The sequence below is a fragment of the Hylobates moloch genome, unplaced genomic scaffold (assembly GCF_009828535.3).
Source record: "Hylobates moloch isolate HMO894 unplaced genomic scaffold, HMol_V3 SCAFFOLD_9, whole genome shotgun sequence".
NCBI lineage: Eukaryota > Metazoa > Chordata > Mammalia > Primates > Hylobatidae > Hylobates > Hylobates moloch.
This window is the reverse complement of record NW_026652284.1, coordinates 74,053,672-74,060,094: the sequence shown is the minus strand read 5'-3', so window position 1 is coordinate 74,060,094 and position 6,423 is coordinate 74,053,672. Positions and strand designations below refer to the sequence as shown.

The window sequence follows — 6,423 nt, the reverse complement described above, 5'->3', positions numbered from 1 at the left end:
ATGGCAGAGCACAGGTACAGCTTCTTGCTGACTACACTCAGCCCATCTGGTACACTCGTCCAGACTGAATATGCTTTAGCTGCTGTAGAGGGAGGAGCCCCTTCAGTGGGAATTACAGCTGCAAATGCACTGAGAAGACACAGAAATCCATTCTGTATGATGAGCAAAGTGCACACAAAGTAGAACCCATTACCAAGCCTAGTGGTTTGGTGCACAGTGGCGCGGATCCAGATCAGAGTGCTTGTGCATGGGATTCAAAAACAGCTCAGCAATACTGTAATATCTGTGTACCAATGATAACGACAGGAAGCAGCCAAATGCAGATAGGCAGATAGGCGCGGGTCCCCAGTGAAACCCCACCTTCAAGCCAAAAACAGCCTGAAGGTTGACAGACCAGACTGCTGGTCCCAGATGAAACCCACAACTCAGAGTGAAAACTTCTGTTCTTGTTTGCCTGCCCTTTCCCAATCGATTCTTTCTGAATAATGCCTTTTAACCAATCAAATGTTGCCTTTTCCAATACTACCTATGGCCTGCCCCACCCCTATTCTGAACTCATAAAAGGCACTGGACCTGGCCATGTGGGGAGGAGAGAACTCCCTGACTGCAGGGCTGGGGGACCACCCACCACGTCTCCTCTCCACTGAGAGCTGTTCAGTTGCTCAATATAATTATTCTCCCCTCTCCTTGGGCACAGTACAAGAGCTCAGGAACCGCCAAACGCAGGTACAAGCTATAACACAGGCGAGCTGGGGCATGCCAGTGTGGCTGAGCAAGGCCCAGGTGGGGCATCACCAGCTGGGGGTCCCTGGCTTGCAAACTGACTGAAAAGAAAAATCCTACATCATTTTGGGGAATCACCCAGGATACCTGAAGGGTGAGTAAATGCGGACGTAGACACTTCACTTTTTTCCAAGGCTTCTTGTCCTCAGACTCTTTTCTGAAGGCAGATGAAGCACCAAACCTCTGGTGAGCCAATTAAGAGCAATGGCGCAACTAAGAGGACAGGATGCTGGAGAGGACCCCGACACCCCCACCTCCGTCATCTCTGGGGTTGGGAATGTCAGCCTCATTCCAATCCAGTCTTTCCTATAGCATTTTCCTTCTTTTTTTTTTTCACAGATGTCATAGCACTATCTCCCTTACAATGTTAAGAGTGTTGTTGCAAACTACAGAGATATTACTAGGTGGAAAGAGCGTTTGGCCCAGCCATCAGATGTGCAATTCAGAACAATGCAGTTTCTGTCTATTCTTAGAGGCAAAGAGGAAGCACAGATTAAGAATTTCTCTCCCTTTTGGAGGAACTCAATTGCATAGATCAAGAGGCTTTTTCCCCCAGGCACCTTCCCCACCCTGCACTTAAGCTGTTTTTTTCTTTTCTCCACCATGTCAGGAGTTAACACAGTGCCGCAAATACAGGGAGCTTTTTCTATGCTAGAGGATTTTTTCCTTTTGAAAGGCATTTTACTAGGCCAGGACCCCAATTCTCCCTTTCACTCCCTTGTTTGAGGAAGACTCAGTTCCATGCTTTACCTTAGCATTGGGCTTATGATAAGGAAGCAGTGAAGGAGCAGCCCCACTGGCTGATGGCTGCAGTCTGGTGAGGGCCATGTAGGACTTAATTTAATGCATCCACGAACCCTCTTGAGGCAGCTTCTTGCCCCAAACTCAATTTGGAGCTTCAGGTTGAATTCCTAGAAAGGAAAACTACATCAGAGTGATCCAAAGGCAGGCGATAACAGAAGTCAAGGGGCACAGCGCAGGTGAGCATGACTAATTCCTGCTGGTTAGTTCCCCCAACCCATTTCATGGATAAAGGTCATGCTAGCATCCATGGAATAGATGAGATTACCAAGAGGAGGGAGGACAGGACAATGTGTAGGTGAATGCGGATAATTCCTACCCACTAGGCCTCCCTGTTAACATGGGTAAAAGCCACATTGGCACCAATGGGTGGCACCCTGCTGAGGTCACCAGGACCTGGGGATACAAACCCCAGTAAAATCCCACCTTCAAGCCAAAAACAGCCTGAAGGCTGAAAGACCAGACTGCTGGCCCTGGATTAAACCTGAGACTGAGTGAGAACTTTTGTTCCTGTTTGCCTGCCCTTCCCAATTGATTCTTTCTGAATAATGCCTTTTAACCAATTGAACGTTGCCTTTTCCAATACTACCTACAGTGGGCCCCACCCCTATTCTGAGCCCATAAAAAGCCCTGGACCCAGCCACACAGGGAGGAGAGAACCACCCAATGGTGAGGTGGGGGACCATCCCCCGCATCCCCTCTCCACTGGGAGCTGTTCCATCACTCAATAAAATTCTTTTCCACCCTCCTCACCCTTCAACATCCAGCATATCCTCATTCTTCTTGGGTGCAGTACAAGACCTCGAGAACTGCCAAACACAGGTACAAGCTATAACACACGCAAGCTGGGGCATGCCAGTGTGGCCAAGTGAGGGCCGGGAGGGGTGTCACCAGCTGAGGATCCCCTGGCCTGCAAAGTGACCAAGAAGAAAAATCCTACATCACCAAGAAACCATTTCCATAGCTTGGCTGGTACAGAGAGTAGTTTCTGTAACCCAAGAACACACTCACTCAAGTGGTGTTTGTCCATTTGGAGTTGTTTATCTGTGGTTGGAATGAGGGATGACCATGTTTATTTCAGTCAGATCCATCCAGAGCTTACTTTGCTGGAAAACCACAGCAAAGAACCATGTGAATGGGAAAATGCTGAGAAAAGATATAATGAAGATCTGGAGCTTGAAGATGCATTCATATAGCTGTAAACCAAAAATAAAATTTTGAGGCCCCCCTAACCATCTGAATGGACTTCTTCCTCTGTCAGGGCACTCCTAACCTGAAAGACTGCTTCAGGCCATGATGGAAAGTCGGGGTCAGACAGGCCTCATTATACCTCTGTGGCATTAACATCAATACAGACCCTGAGTTTGATAAGAAAGATTTAGAGTCTATTCTCTCTGAAGCCTACTACCTGGAGGTTTCATCTGCATGATAAAACTTTGGTCTCCACAACCTCTTCTACAATCCAGACACTTCGTTTCTATTGATCCCAGGTCTTTAGATAAACTCAACCAATTGTCAACCAGAACATTTTAAATCTACCTATAACTGGAAGTCCATCACCCCAACCTTCAAGTTGTCCTGCCTTTCTGGACCAAACCAATGTATTTCTTAAATGTATTTGACTGAAGTCTCATGTCTCCCTAAAAGGTATAAAACCAAGCTGCACCATAGGCACATGTTCTCAGGACCTCCTAGGGCTGTGTCATGGGTTCTGGTCACTCATATTTGGCTCAGAATAAATCTCTTCAAATATTTTACTATTTTACAATTTGATTCTTTTTTTCAATACAGCCATTTTAACACCTCAAGGAAAGCTTTGAAGGGCAAATGACAGAGGATAACATAGAAGTTGGAATCTGCAATGAAGCTGATTTGGAAGATTACTCCAACTGAAGTTAAGGATTACTTGGCTGTCATAGCACAACAATGAAATGACTGAACAATCTGGAATTTCAGATAATCTATCTACTTAAACATGTTTATGGCTGGGCATGATGGCGCATGCCTGTAATCCCAGCATTTTGGGAGGCCAAGGCGGGTGGATCACCTGAGGTCAAGAGTTCGAGACCAGCCTGACCAGCATGGTGAAACCCTGTCCCTACTAAAAATACAAAAATTAGCTGGGCTTGGTGGCAGACGCTTGTAATCCTAGCTACTTGGGACGCTGACAAGGTGGAGGTTGCAGTGAGCCGAGATCGCACCATTATACTGCAGCCTGGGTGACAGTGAGACTCCGTCTCAAAAAAAACAAAAACAAAAAACATGTTTAAAATATGTTCTGTTTTTCAGACTTTTCAAAAACTTATTTCTACATGGTTTAAATGGACTGATGTTTCTAAAATGACACTTGTAAATCATAATAATAAACCCCTTCCCAACAAAAAACAAAGAAGTGAGAACTTGGCAGCCCAAATGAATCTGTTGGTCATGGTTACTTACCTCTGGGGGACTCTGTGGTTCAGCTCACTCTGGAATTAGATCACTTCTTGGCTGAACTTGCACTGGCAAAGCTGTGAGCAGTGATGCATGACAGCCTAGCCCCATTGGGAAGCATGTGATGGCATAACCAGCTTATTCTTCGGACCAGAGATAAGAAAGGCAGTGGGCTAGCAAGAGACAGCCAAAGTGGGGTGGCAGGGAGCTGGGAGAGTGTCTTGGCAGGGCAGGAAGCTCAGCAGTAGATGAACTAGGAAGGGTCAGAGGCTAGGTTTCAGGCTGGTAGTTTTTGTTTGTAAAGTATTAATCTGCCTACTTAAAGACTCTATAAAGTGGAAGTATCACAGTCATATTCTGTAAATTTCCACTAAAAAATGGAAATTCTCTCTGCTACTAAGAAAAAGAGCAAAAGGCATAAAAAAAAATCAAAATCCAGTCACTTAAATTATTACTACTTTTTAAAATATTAAAAGTAATTCAGTAAAAAAGAAACCCAACTAAATATTAACTCAGATTATTAACATAAAAACATTGAAAAAATAAGATATGGCTGGGCATGGTGGCTTGCGCCTGTAATCCCAGCACTCTGAGAGGTTGAGGCGGGCGGATCACAAGGTCAGGAGGTCGAGACCAGCCTGGCCAGCATGGTGAAACCCCGTCTCTACTAAAAATACAAAAAATTAGCCAGGCATGGTGGTGCATGCCTGTAGTCTCAGCTACTTGGGAGGCTGAGGCAGAAGAATTGCTTAAACCCTGCAGGCGGAGGTTGCGGTGAGCTGAGATCACACCACTGAACTCCAGCCTGGGCAACAGAGTGAGACTCCGTCTCAAAAAAATAAATAAATAAGATATTGGTTAAATGTATTTTGGCATGTCCAAAAAATAGATTACTATGTGATTGTTTTTAAAAGATATTTGTTATATATTAGTAAGTGGAAAACATATCAATCATTATCAATATACATGGTACAATCTGATTTTATTTTAAATGTATATATGCATAGCAAAAAATACGGGAGGATAGGGCGGGCATGGTGGCTCATGCCTGTAATCCCAGTGCTTTGGGAGGCCGAGGCAGGCAGATCACGAGGTCAGGAGATTAAGACCATCCTGACTTATCTGGTGAAACCCCATCTCTACTAAAAATACAAAAAATTAGCCGGGTGTGGTGGCAGGTGCCTATAGTCCCAGCTACTTGGGAGGCTGAGGCAGGAGAATGGCGGGAACCCGGGAGGCAGAGCTTGCAGTGAGCCGACATCATGCCATTGCATTCCAGCCTGGGCGACACAGCAAGACTCCATCTCAAAAAAAAAAAAAAAGGAAGGATAATAGTAAAAAGAGCTTCGAGAGCATTTTTGTCTGTTGCCAAGCCTTTCATGTATACATTATTCCATGTAATCCTCACAAAAAGCCCATGAAGAAAGTACCATTGTTAGCCCCATTTTATAGATGAGGAATCTGAGGCAACAAAAGGTAAAAATGTTTCCAGGAAGTGGTCAACTTGAGACACAAATCCAGGTAAACTTGTGGGTAAGCCACTGGTAATTCCACTCTCCTACACTGTCTGCTGATATACATGGAATTGTACACAATTGTCATCACTGGATAGCAAGATAATTGTTGACTCCGATTATCTATTAATTATGTTTGCTTACATGTATTTTCTAATTTTCTACAATCAACACTTAGGGTCTGTCTAAATGATAGAAATAAAGCCTAAAATTTCTTTTTCAAACAGGCTGAGAATAATCAATCACATTCCACCTGGAAATTAAAATAACATTCATGCCCAAATCTAGACTTTGTTTTGAGCAATCAAAAAGACGGACTCTTACGCGTCTCTTTTTAACATAAAAATCTCCATTGCTGGAAATGTTGACAATTTAAACTTATTTACTTAAAGTAAGAGGAGAGACTTGACTTCCAGGAGAAGTAAAGTCATTATTTACTTCTGGAAAGAAAGAACAATTAATACTAAAACTATTTTAAAAATTAGGGAATTGCTGGATCATACCTTTAAGAAATTGTAGGGAGGGAATATCCATTAGGAAAAATGTTAATAAAACTGGAAAGTCTTTCAATTTGGTAGGCGTGTTCTGCAGCCCAATTAGAGCTCAGTGTATAGAGCACCTTGGACATAATTATGTAACTCCATCTTAGAAAAAGACTCAATTTGCTTTTTTTTTTTTTTTTTTTTTTGAGATGGAGTCTTGCTCTGTCATCCAGGCTGGAGTGCAATGGTATGATCTCAGCTCACTGCAACCTCCACCTTCTGGGTTCAAGCAATTCTCCTGCCTCAGCCTCCCGAGTGGCTGGGATTACAGGCGTGTACCACCAGGCCCAGCTAATTTTTGTATTTTTAGTAAAGACAGGTTTCACCATGTTGGCCAGGCTAGTCTCGAA

General features: G+C 43.9%; 1 pseudogene; it reads left to right on the top strand.

The window, feature by feature from the left end:
- LOC116813836 (proteasome subunit alpha type-2-like) lies at positions 1-3,619 on the top strand (annotated as a pseudogene).
- The last annotated feature ends 2,804 nt before the right edge of the window (positions 3,620-6,423 follow it).